General features: G+C 39.4%; 1 protein-coding gene across 4 annotated transcripts in view; it reads left to right on the forward strand.

Moving 5' to 3' along the window:
- Window positions 1–13,252, forward strand: part of LOC307028183 (uncharacterized protein) — a 319,026-nt gene that overhangs the window by 101,468 nt on the left and 204,306 nt on the right. The window contains exon 5 of one of the 4 annotated variants that reach the window (XM_079662985.1): window positions 3,043–3,485. The exons of the other annotated variants lie outside the window; for them this stretch is intronic. The gene's annotated coding sequence lies outside the window, so the exon portion shown is untranslated. Of the gene's footprint in view, window positions 1–3,042; window positions 3,486–13,252 lie in introns of those variants that run through there. 4 annotated transcript variants of the gene reach the window in all.

Here is a 13,252-nt window from a genome sequence, read left to right on the forward strand (position 1 = left end):
GCCAAAGCGGATCATCTCCTAACTGAAACTTCAGACAACCTAAATAATCCCCTTAAATTCTGGAAAACTATTAAATCATTAGCTGGAAACAAAAATTGTATTATATTATAACATTTTATTGCTTCTGGTTCTCTGTTTACCTCGCAGAACGTAGCTCAAGAAGCCACTGATCGCTCTGACGGTGGTATCTGGGAGGGTGAACAGTTTAATTTTATTCCAGTAACAGTTTCAGAGGTGCATAAAGCCCTGAAAAGTTTGGAACCAAGAAAATCAGCAGGTCCTGACAACCTGGAACCGTACTTTTTAAAGTTAGCAGCTGATTTTATAGCTTTGCCCTTGGCTTATCTTTTTTAATCTGTCCTTGGAGACAAACGAAATTCCCCTTATTTGGAAATCTGCTTTTGTTCTCCCAATGTTAAAAGGGGGTGACCCCACTCACCTAAACAACTACAGACCCATCTCCAAATTATGTGTTTTAAATAAAGTACTGGAATCACTAGTCAATTTCCAACTGAAGGAGTTTTTATCAATAAATAATATTTTATCTGAGTTTCAATCTGGTTTTAGGAAAAAACACAGCACTACAACAGCTGCCTTAAAAGTAGTAAATTATCTTATTTACTTCTTAGACAATAGAGAGCATTGCCCAGCACTTTTTATTGACTTGTCAAAGGCTTTTGACACAGTGGATCATGCCTTACTGTTACAAAGACTTGTTAGTATCAGTCTTTCAGGTAAGGCTGTCTGTTGGTTCAAGAATGATCTTTCATGCAGATCACAGTGTGTGCGGGCAGAAGGCTTAACTTCAACATCTCTTCTGGAATCCAAGGGTGTGCCACAGGGATCTGTTTTAGGACCATTGTTATTTATTATTTACATTAACAGTCTTAGTAACAATGTTTTGAATGCAAATTTGCATTTTTATGCTGATGATACAGTTATTTATTGTTCTGCATCCACCCCGAAGCAGGCTCTCTGTCAGCTCCAGAATGCTTTTAACATTGTACAATCCAACATGTGTGATTTGAAACTTGTTTTAAATGCTGCCAAGACAAAGCTAATGATGTTCTCGAAAGCAAAATCCAAGGTCTTGAACCTTCCTCCTATCACCACCTTGCAGGGGACGGAGGTTGAATCTGTGTTGCAGTATAAGTATCTTGGAATTATAATTGACAATTTGCTCTCTTTTAAACCACACATTGTGGAACTCTTGAAAAAATTAAGAATAAAATTAGGTTTTTTCTTTAGAAACAAGTCTTGTTTTTCCTATGAGGCCAAAAAGAGACTAGTGTCTTCAACCTTTCTGTCTGTGCTGGATTATGGAGGTGTGGTTTATATGAATGCATCTTCTCAGTGCCTTCACTCGCTGGACACCGTCTACCACGGTGCACTGAGATTCATCACAAACCTCAGATCATTGACGCACCACTGCAATCTATACACTCGTGTTGGATGGTCTTCCCTGACCACGCGTAGACTGAAACATTGGCACGTCCTTATATATAAGGCTATTCTTGGTGCTCTTCCCCCTTATCTAAGGATGTACATAAACAGAAAATGCACTGGATCTTATCGGCTTCGCTCCGAGAACCTTTTCCTTTTAACTGTACCAAAGGTCCGTACTGAACTTGGGAAAAGAGCGTTCAGTTACGCTGCCCCTCAAGCTTGGAACCTGCTTCAAACTGAGCTGAAACTCAGAGAGCTGGTCTCATTAGAAACACTCAAAGCAATTTTAACTGACCTTGAAGCAGACCGCTGTGTCTGTAAATGCTTTGGCTAAACTTGGTGTATGACTGTGTTGTGATTGTGTGTTTTTTAAATTGTTTGTTACTGTAAAACTGTCTGAAACTGTGCTGTTACCATTCTTGGGCCAGGACTCTCTTGAAAAAGAGATTTTTAATCTCAATGAGACCTATTCTGGTTAAATAAAGGTAAAATAAATAAATAAAAAACAGTGGAGACGGTGGTTGGAGGACATTACGTTGTTGGCATCACTCAAAGTGGACAGATGTATGAAGCCAAAGGACTTCGGTGAACCCATACACTCTCAACTACATCACTTTGCTGATGCCAGTGAAAATGGCTACGGGACTGTATCTTACATCAGGCTACTGAACTGCAAAGGCGATGTTCATGTTGCTTTCCTATTAGGAAAGGCTAGAGTTACACCCATAAAAATGGTGACCATTCCACGACTGGAACTAACAGCTGCTGTTCTGGCTGCCAGAGTGGATATGATGTTAAAATCAGAGCTTCAACTTCATTTGGATGAGTCTGTGTTTTGGACAGACAGTACTTCAGTTCTGAAGTACATTAACAACGAGGACAAGCGTTTCCACACATTCGTGGCAAATAGGATCACAACCATAAGAGATGTTTCAAGACCATGTCAATGGAAGCATGTAGGAACCAAAGACAACTGATGCTGCATCCAGAGGAATGAAGATCCCTGACTTTCTGAAGTGCCGCAGTTGGCTTGAGGATTCCACGTTTCTTGTGAAATCTGAAGAGCAATGGCCTACATATTATGGCGGTGATGTCATATTGGATTTGGTTGACCCAGAAGTCAGAAAAGATACCTCGGTTAATATCATAGTCAATGAATCACTTGATGCAACAGACCAGCTCATGACTTACTTCTCAGACTGGAAAAGGCTCAAAGTGTCGGTGGATTTGAATCCCTCTGCACAAGCTGGTCAAGTGAAAAGACTGAAACCCAAAAGGAGACCCGGAGAGTCACATCTTGACACCTAAAGATCTCTTGGAAGCCGAGTTGGCTATGGTTACGACCCTGGGTCATTAGGTAATTTGTGTCTGCATTTTTCCCTCTTCCTGTGTGTGTGTGTGTGTGTGTGTGTGTGTGTGTGTGTGTGTGTGTGTGTGTGTGTGTGTGTGTGTGTGTGTGTGTGTGTGTGTGTGTGTGTGTGTGTGTGTGTGTGTGTGTGTGTGTGTGTGTGTGTGTGTGTGTGTGTGTGTGTGTGTGTGTGTGTGTGTGTGTGTGTGTGTGTGTGTGTGTGTGAGCAAGCAGGTGGTGCCCGTTAGCTGATTAGCTACCTCCTGCATGCTGATTGGTCCACCTGAGGAGACGGGAGCGTATTAAGCTACAGCCGTGCAGTTCCTCGGCCACTCTCTCTGACTTGACTTCTCCCAACACAAATTTGCGTTATGATATCTGTCCTGTTGTGCTAATACCGCTAATACTTATTTATACCGTATACCGGTCCTTCTCTTGTGTCGTGAGACTGTTGAAAGGAAAGCTACTGAACCTGTCTTTGTTGACACGCTTTACCTTTTTCTTAGGAGTGCAAAACCCTTTTCTTTTGAATATTCGTTTTCTCCTGTTTTTACAGTAGAGTAGGTAAGAAGCCTGAATGTTTATTTTCTCTTTCGTTAGGTAAGATTTTTGTGTTTAAAGGTTTGTTTTGTTTTATGGTTTTGTTACTCCTGTTTGTAATAATGTTTTGGTAATTAAATTTACCAACCGGAATTCTCTGACTCGGTGTCCGTGTTCTTGGGAGTGGGGAGAGTGCAAATGTTGTGCTGCGCCTAGGTTCCCCTAGCCCTGGGCGTAACAGCTATAATACGCTACGGTCAGCAGCATAGGTTTACTATGCTTAGTACAGGAAGTGTAGGATGTGCATTTCTATGTATTGAAAAATGATTTTCACATTTGGCTCCTTAATTGTTTTCAATTGATACCTGTACTATCAATTAGGGGGCGGTGTGTAGGAGCCAATTAACATATGTGGGTATAAAGGTAGGAACCTATGTTTGGTGGTGAGAGGTTCCGCCGGAAGGCCATACAGTTTTTGACCACACACGGAGCACACACGGAGCACACACGAAGCACACACACAAACACGGGATTACAAGCAAAGCAAAGGTATTGTGTAAACGGTAATATCGTGTGGTGAATATGGAAAGAAACAAGTAAAATGGAAACCAGTAAAAGTGAAAATAAATGGACTGTTTCAAACTGGAAATTTTGTTTCTGACCTTTATTCGGCAGCAAACTTGTGTGCGTCAATTACACCCACAAAGCGGATCCTCAGAGGCTTAAAGCGTTGGCTTAGCCTCAACAATACCGAAATCGCATTTCATGTGTATATGATAGCGTTTCATTTGTGTGTAAGAGATTGTTTCGTGTGTGTGTCACATGTGAGAGATTTTTACATATGTGAGATGTAAATGATTTTGGTTTCAGTTGTGTGTGTGAGAGTGCTTCACATGTGTATGTGAACAGTATTTCTGAATAATGTCCCTAATGGCCACTCATAGATATAAGTTTCTTACAAATAAGTCATTCACCATGAAAAAAATACATTAAAAGATTACTAATTGACTAAAGAAATCTTTGTCGAGCAAAACCACCAATAAAGTCGACAAATCGACTAAGAAGGGGCAGTCCTGGTAACAATATCCAAGCTATAAAAATGATTAGCTGAATTGAGCTCTGCATATACTGTAACTAAGCAGTCCTTTAAACACGGGTAAAATGCAACAAGACCAATTGCAGCAGATACATCTTAGCATTAATGGAAATCTCAACTTGGAATATTTAACAATTTTAGGCATTTTATCTAGCTTAACTTTCAGCCAGGTATATTTTTGCTGAACATTTCCATTGAGCTATGGGAGCAACGGGCAGAACTGAACTCTGCATATGACTGAAATGAACCAAGAACAGTGACACTTTAAAACAATACCAGTCCAAAATGCATTTTATCAATGGAACTCTCAACTCGTACCTTTTAGCATCTTGCTGAACAGTAGTCTGCAACTACATATGCAGGCAATCTTTCAGTCTCTGAAACTTGGTTGAAAGGTTGCCAGGATCCAGCTCCAACAGTAGTTTTTGGAATACCTCAAAACTATATTTGAGATTCTTGGGGTATCTCAGATCCAAGGCATAGGTTAGTCCCAACAGATAGCAGCAGGCTCTGCTAAGATCCCCAAGACTTCTGAGGACAGGAATGCCCTCAATCACAATCCCTACATCTGTAGGTTCATCGACTGACCCATCTTGGTTCTGCAGCAGGTACATCTCATCACCTCCTCTGCCAACTCCTCTTGTACACTGACAGGTGCATCAGCAGAATCCTGCAGACATTGAAAAGATAACTGGTTAGTGCTTACTTTCAGCCTGCATGTTACAAGACACACAAAGAGCAATTCCTCACTGCTCACTCACTATGTATGTTATTGATCGTCTCACAGTCATCCATGATTACATTATTCAAAACTAACACTGTTAAAAATCCTGAAAAATATTGTACTAACTAGGGCTGCAGCTGTAGAGTATTCTAACAATTAATTAATCGGATAATACATTATTTTGGTTTATTAAATGAGCAATAGTAAATATAGAAAATAAGACCGGCCTCTTAAAATGAACAACAAGAAAAATCAATATTGTTATTGTTTAAATTGCATACAATAATATCATCTGTCAAAACTAGACATTAAGTTTTAAAGAACCGTCTTTTTTGTTTTAATGCAAAAACTAATAATTTTTATTGTTTTTTTATTTCAAATAACTTAAAAAAAAAAAGGTATACGTCTTCTGGGCTACTCATATAAGGGTACTATAATTGTAACTGATCACTGCACATCTATATCCTCGGCCTCGGTCTCACCTCTGTGCCACGCTGTCTGTCTGTTTGTCTGCTTGACTGAGTGGTGTATTTCTGTCCCACTGCCCGATAATTTTTAGTAATCAAGTTACTCGAATAATCAGCCTTAGTACTAACCTCAAAGTCCTTGATCAAGGCACTCGCATCTTCTCCCAGATGGCCGATGAGACATCGGATGACAACCTCTCGTTTTCGCTGAATTGGGATTCCACTCTGCAGAACAGAGCAGTCTTTTAACAACTAATACAATGTATTACTCTGCACATTACTCAAGCTGAATTGTGCTTTACTGTAACAACTTTAATTTCAAACTGTTTTAATTTAATTAACATTAAAGAAATGAAACATTGTCAGTATAGTATGTTGTGGAGGGATGCAAAGTAGATGCAAGAATAAAACAAAACATGGAACATTTGGCATATGAACAGAAGAACGAGAAGAAGCCAATGCTGATTGATATATATATACATTTACATGGTGGTGGGGTGTCTACAAGATGTGAGATATTGAAGGGCAGAAAGCTAAGGAAGAAAAGCAATAACTGTTAAGGAAGACATGAGGATGAATAATATGAGAAGTTTGCAAGTAAGCAAGATTTGAACAGGAAGGAGAGTCAGAGGGTTAAACGAGGAGTTGTCGGATTAGGATAAATGAATATCTAAAGTAATTAGTGATTGCAATTAACTAATTAATAAATTAAATAAATGCAATTGAGACAGGTGGAATTATTAAGGCAGTTAAGGAAGTAACTGTATAAGTGGGGGATAGCATGTTAATAGTTACCTGGAGTAAAATACTAATGTTTGCCCGATGTCGCTCTCCGACAGCACCCTTTCCCCCTTGGAACATGGACAACAGTTTTGGGGAATAGAAGTCCAACATTGACATGAACTCATGGCTCAAGATTCAGTGTGGTGGTGATCCTCTGAAACTCTGCGCTGACCTGAAAGAGAGAGATGAGAAAAGAGAAAAAAAATATGGTCAAAATCAAGGTGCAACTAATTTAGCTTATTCACCGATTTTTTCAGTGTTTAATAAAAGAATGACATTTACCTCCTCTGTTTTGTTTCCTCAGTTCAACTACTCTCCGTTAGCGCAGTCGGTGCTGTGAAACAGATATTGAAAATATTTATCATGTGTGTGTGTGTGTGTGTGTGTGTGTGTGTGTGTGTGTGTGTGTGTGTGTGTGTGTGTGTGTGTGTGTGTGTGTGTGTGTGTGTGTGTGTGTGTGTGTGTGTGTGTGTGTGTGTGTGTGTGTGTGTGTGTGTGTGTGTGTGTGTGTGTGTGTGAGCAAGCAGGTGGTGCCCGTTAGCTGATTAGCTACCTCCTGCATGCTGATTGGTCCACCTGAGGAGACGGGAGCGTATTAAGCTACAGCCGTGCAGTTCCTCGGCCACTCTCTCTGACTTGACTTCTCCCAACACAAATTTGCGTTATGATATCTGTCCTGTTGTGCTAATACCGCTAATACTTATTTATACCGTATACCGGTCCTTCTCTTGTGTCGTGAGACTGTTGAAAGGAAAGCTACTGAACCTGTCTTTGTTGACACGCTTTACCTTTTTCTTAGGAGTGCAAAACCCTTTTCTTTTGAATATTCGTTTTCTCCTGTTTTTACAGTAGAGTAGGTAAGAAGCCTGAATGTTTATTTTCTCTTTCGTTAGGTAAGATTTTTGTGTTTAAAGGTTTGTTTTGTTTTATGGTTTTGTTACTCCTGTTTGTAATAATGTTTTGGTAATTAAATTTACCAACCGGAATTCTCTGACTCGGTGTCCGTGTTCTTGGGAGTGGGGAGAGTGCAAATGTTGTGCTGCGCCTAGGTTCCCCTAGCCCTGGGCGTAACAGCTATAATACGCTACGGTCAGCAGCATAGGTTTACTATGCTTAGTACAGGAAGTGTAGGATGTGCATTTCTATGTATTGAAAAATGATTTTCACATTTGGCTCCTTAATTGTTTTCAATTGATACCTGTACTATCAATTAGGGGGCGGTGTGTAGGAGCCAATTAACATATGTGGGTATAAAGGTAGGAACCTATGTTTGGTGGTGAGAGGTTCCGCCGGAAGGCCATACAGTTTTTGACCACACACGGAGCACACACGGAGCACACACGAAGCACACACACAAACACGGGATTACAAGCAAAGCAAAGGTATTGTGTAAACGGTAATATCGTGTGGTGAATATGGAAAGAAACAAGTAAAATGGAAACCAGTAAAAGTGAAAATAAATGGACTGTTTCAAACTGGAAATTTTGTTTCTGACCTTTATTCGGCAGCAAACTTGTGTGCGTCAATTACACCCACAAAGCGGATCCTCAGAGGCTTAAAGCGTTGGCTTAGCCTCAACAATACCGAAATCGCATTTCATGTGTATATGATAGCGTTTCATTTGTGTGTAAGAGATTGTTTCGTGTGTGTGTCACATGTGAGAGATTTTTACATATGTGAGATGTAAATGATTTTGGTTTCAGTTGTGTGTGTGAGAGTGCTTCACATGTGTATGTGAACAGTATTTCTGAATAATGTCCCTAATGGCCACTCATAGATATAAGTTTCTTACAAATAAGTCATTCACCATGAAAAAAATACATTAAAAGATTACTAATTGACTAAAGAAATCTTTGTCGAGCAAAACCACCAATAAAGTCGACAAATCGACTAAGAAGGGGCAGTCCTGGTAACAATATCCAAGCTATAAAAATGATTAGCTGAATTGAGCTCTGCATATACTGTAACTAAGCAGTCCTTTAAACACGGGTAAAATGCAACAAGACCAATTGCAGCAGATACATCTTAGCATTAATGGAAATCTCAACTTGGAATATTTAACAATTTTAGGCATTTTATCTAGCTTAACTTTCAGCCAGGTATATTTTTGCTGAACATTTCCATTGAGCTATGGGAGCAACGGGCAGAACTGAACTCTGCATATGACTGAAATGAACCAAGAACAGTGACACTTTAAAACAATACCAGTCCAAAATGCATTTTATCAATGGAACTCTCAACTCGTACCTTTTAGCATCTTGCTGAACAGTAGTCTGCAACTACATATGCAGGCAATCTTTCAGTCTCTGAAACTTGGTTGAAAGGTTGCCAGGATCCAGCTCCAACAGTAGTTTTTGGAATACCTCAAAACTATATTTGAGATTCTTGGGGTATCTCAGATCCAAGGCATAGGTTAGTCCCAACAGATAGCAGCAGGCTCTGCTAAGATCCCCAAGACTTCTGAGGACAGGAATGCCCTCAATCACAATCCCTACATCTGTAGGTTCATCGACTGACCCATCTTGGTTCTGCAGCAGGTACATCTCATCACCTCCTCTGCCAACTCCTCTTGTACACTGACAGGTGCATCAGCAGAATCCTGCAGACATTGAAAAGATAACTGGTTAGTGCTTACTTTCAGCCTGCATGTTACAAGACACACAAAGAGCAATTCCTCACTGCTCACTCACTATGTATGTTATTGATCGTCTCACAGTCATCCATGATTACATTATTCAAAACTAACACTGTTAAAAATCCTGAAAAATATTGTACTAACTAGGGCTGCAGCTGTAGAGTATTCTAACAATTAATTAATCGGATAATACATTATTTTGGTTTATTAAATGAGCAATAGTAAATATAGAAAATAAGACCGGCCTCTTAAAATGAACAACAAGAAAAATCAATATTGTTATTGTTTAAATTGCATACAATAATATCATCTGTCAAAACTAGACATTAAGTTTTAAAGAACCGTCTTTTTTGTTTTAATGCAAAAACTAATAATTTTTATTGTTTTTTTATTTCAAATAACTTAAAAAAAAAAAGGTATACGTCTTCTGGGCTACTCATATAAGGGTACTATAATTGTAACTGATCACTGCACATCTATATCCTCGGCCTCGGTCTCACCTCTGTGCCACGCTGTCTGTCTGTTTGTCTGCTTGACTGAGTGGTGTATTTCTGTCCCACTGCCCGATAATTTTTAGTAATCAAGTTACTCGAATAATCAGCCTTAGTACTAACCTCAAAGTCCTTGATCAAGGCACTCGCATCTTCTCCCAGATGGCCGATGAGACATCGGATGACAACCTCTCGTTTTCGCTGAATTGGGATTCCACTCTGCAGAACAGAGCAGTCTTTTAACAACTAATACAATGTATTACTCTGCACATTACTCAAGCTGAATTGTGCTTTACTGTAACAACTTTAATTTCAAACTGTTTTAATTTAATTAACATTAAAGAAATGAAACATTGTCAGTATAGTATGTTGTGGAGGGATGCAAAGTAGATGCAAGAATAAAACAAAACATGGAACATTTGGCATATGAACAGAAGAACGAGAAGAAGCCAATGCTGATTGATATATATATACATTTACATGGTGGTGGGGTGTCTACAAGATGTGAGATATTGAAGGGCAGAAAGCTAAGGAAGAAAAGCAATAACTGTTAAGGAAGACATGAGGATGAATAATATGAGAAGTTTGCAAGTAAGCAAGATTTGAACAGGAAGGAGAGTCAGAGGGTTAAACGAGGAGTTGTCGGATTAGGATAAATGAATATCTAAAGTAATTAGTGATTGCAATTAACTAATTAATAAATTAAATAAATGCAATTGAGACAGGTGGAATTATTAAGGCAGTTAAGGAAGTAACTGTATAAGTGGGGGATAGCATGTTAATAGTTACCTGGAGTAAAATACTAATGTTTGCCCGATGTCGCTCTCCGACAGCACCCTTTCCCCCTTGGAACATGGACAACAGTTTTGGGGAATAGAAGTCCAACATTGACATGAACTCATGGCTCAAGATTCAGTGTGGTGGTGATCCTCTGAAACTCTGCGCTGACCTGAAAGAGAGAGATGAGAAAAGAGAAAAAAAATATGGTCAAAATCAAGGTGCAACTAATTTAGCTTATTCACCGATTTTTTCAGTGTTTAATAAAAGAATGACATTTACCTCCTCTGTTTTGTTTCCTCAGTTCAACTACTCTCCGTTAGCGCAGTCGGTGCTGTGAAACAGATATTGAAAATATTTATCATGTGTGTGTGTGTGTGTGTGTGTGTGTGTGTGTGTGTGTGTGTGTGTGTGTGTGTGTGTGTGTGTGTGTGTGTGTGTGTGTGTGTGTGTGTGTGTGTGTGTGTGTGTGTGTGAGCAAGCAGGTGGTGCCCGTTAGCTGATTAGCTACCTCCTGCATGCTGATTGGTCCACCTGAGGAGACGGGAGCGTATTAAGCTACAGCCGTGCAGTTCCTCGGCCACTCTCTCTGACTTGACTTCTCCCAACACAAATTTGCGTTATGATATCTGTCCTGTTGTGCTAATACCGCTAATACTTATTTATACCGTATACCGGTCCTTCTCTTGTGTCGTGAGACTGTTGAAAGGAAAGCTACTGAACCTGTCTTTGTTGACACGCTTTACCTTTTTCTTAGGAGTGCAAAACCCTTTTCTTTTGAATATTCGTTTTCTCCTGTTTTTACAGTAGAGTAGGTAAGAAGCCTGAATGTTTATTTTCTCTTTCGTTAGGTAAGATTTTTGTGTTTAAAGGTTTGTTTTGTTTTATGGTTTTGTTACTCCTGTTTGTAATAATGTTTTGGTAATTAAATTTACCAACCGGAATTCTCTGACTCGGTGTCCGTGTTCTTGGGAGTGGGGAGAGTGCAAATGTTGTGCTGCGCCTAGGTTCCCCTAGCCCTGGGCGTAACAGCTATAATACGCTACGGTCAGCAGCATAGGTTTACTATGCTTAGTACAGGAAGTGTAGGATGTGCATTTCTATGTATTGAAAAATGATTTTCACATTTGGCTCCTTAATTGTTTTCAATTGATACCTGTACTATCAATTAGGGGGCGGTGTGTAGGAGCCAATTAACATATGTGGGTATAAAGGTAGGAACCTATGTTTGGTGGTGAGAGGTTCCGCCGGAAGGCCATACAGTTTTTGACCACACACGGAGCACACACGGAGCACACACGAAGCACACACACAAACACGGGATTACAAGCAAAGCAAAGGTATTGTGTAAACGGTAATATCGTGTGGTGAATATGGAAAGAAACAAGTAAAATGGAAACCAGTAAAAGTGAAAATAAATGGACTGTTTCAAACTGGAAATTTTGTTTCTGACCTTTATTCGGCAGCAAACTTGTGTGCGTCAATTACACCCACAAAGCGGATCCTCAGAGGCTTAAAGCGTTGGCTTAGCCTCAACAATACCGAAATCGCATTTCATGTGTATATGATAGCGTTTCATTTGTGTGTAAGAGATTGTTTCGTGTGTGTGTCACATGTGAGAGATTTTTACATATGTGAGATGTAAATGATTTTGGTTTCAGTTGTGTGTGTGAGAGTGCTTCACATGTGTATGTGAACAGTATTTCTGAATAATGTCCCTAATGGCCACTCATAGATATAAGTTTCTTACAAATAAGTCATTCACCATGAAAAAAATACATTAAAAGATTACTAATTGACTAAAGAAATCTTTGTCGAGCAAAACCACCAATAAAGTCGACAAATCGACTAAGAAGGGGCAGTCCTGGTAACAATATCCAAGCTATAAAAATGATTAGCTGAATTGAGCTCTGCATATACTGTAACTAAGCAGTCCTTTAAACACGGGTAAAATGCAACAAGACCAATTGCAGCAGATACATCTTAGCATTAATGGAAATCTCAACTTGGAATATTTAACAATTTTAGGCATTTTATCTAGCTTAACTTTCAGCCAGGTATATTTTTGCTGAACATTTCCATTGAGCTATGGGAGCAACGGGCAGAACTGAACTCTGCATATGACTGAAATGAACCAAGAACAGTGACACTTTAAAACAATACCAGTCCAAAATGCATTTTATCAATGGAACTCTCAACTCGTACCTTTTAGCATCTTGCTGAACAGTAGTCTGCAACTACATATGCAGGCAATCTTTCAGTCTCTGAAACTTGGTTGAAAGGTTGCCAGGATCCAGCTCCAACAGTAGTTTTTGGAATACCTCAAAACTATATTTGAGATTCTTGGGGTATCTCAGATCCAAGGCATAGGTTAGTCCCAACAGATAGCAGCAGGCTCTGCTAAGATCCCCAAGACTTCTGAGGACAGGAATGCCCTCAATCACAATCCCTACATCTGTAGGTTCATCGACTGACCCATCTTGGTTCTGCAGCAGGTACATCTCATCACCTCCTCTGCCAACTCCTCTTGTACACTGACAGGTGCATCAGCAGAATCCTGCAGACATTGAAAAGATAACTGGTTAGTGCTTACTTTCAGCCTGCATGTTACAAGACACACAAAGAGCAATTCCTCACTGCTCACTCACTATGTATGTTATTGATCGTCTCACAGTCATCCATGATTACATTATTCAAAACTAACACTGTTAAAAATCCTGAAAAATATTGTACTAACTAGGGCTGCAGCTGTAGAGTATTCTAACAATTAATTAATCGGATAATACATTATTTTGGTTTATTAAATGAGCAATAGTAAATATAGAAAATAAGACCGGCCTCTTAAAATGAACAACAAGAAAAATCAATATTGTTATTGTTTAAATTGCATACAATAATATCATCTGTCAAAACTAGACATTAAGTTTTAAAGAACCGTCTTTTTT

The sequence above is a fragment of the Notothenia rossii genome (assembly GCF_949606895.1).
Source record: "Notothenia rossii genome assembly, chromosome: 2".
NCBI lineage: Eukaryota > Metazoa > Chordata > Actinopteri > Perciformes > Nototheniidae > Notothenia > Notothenia rossii.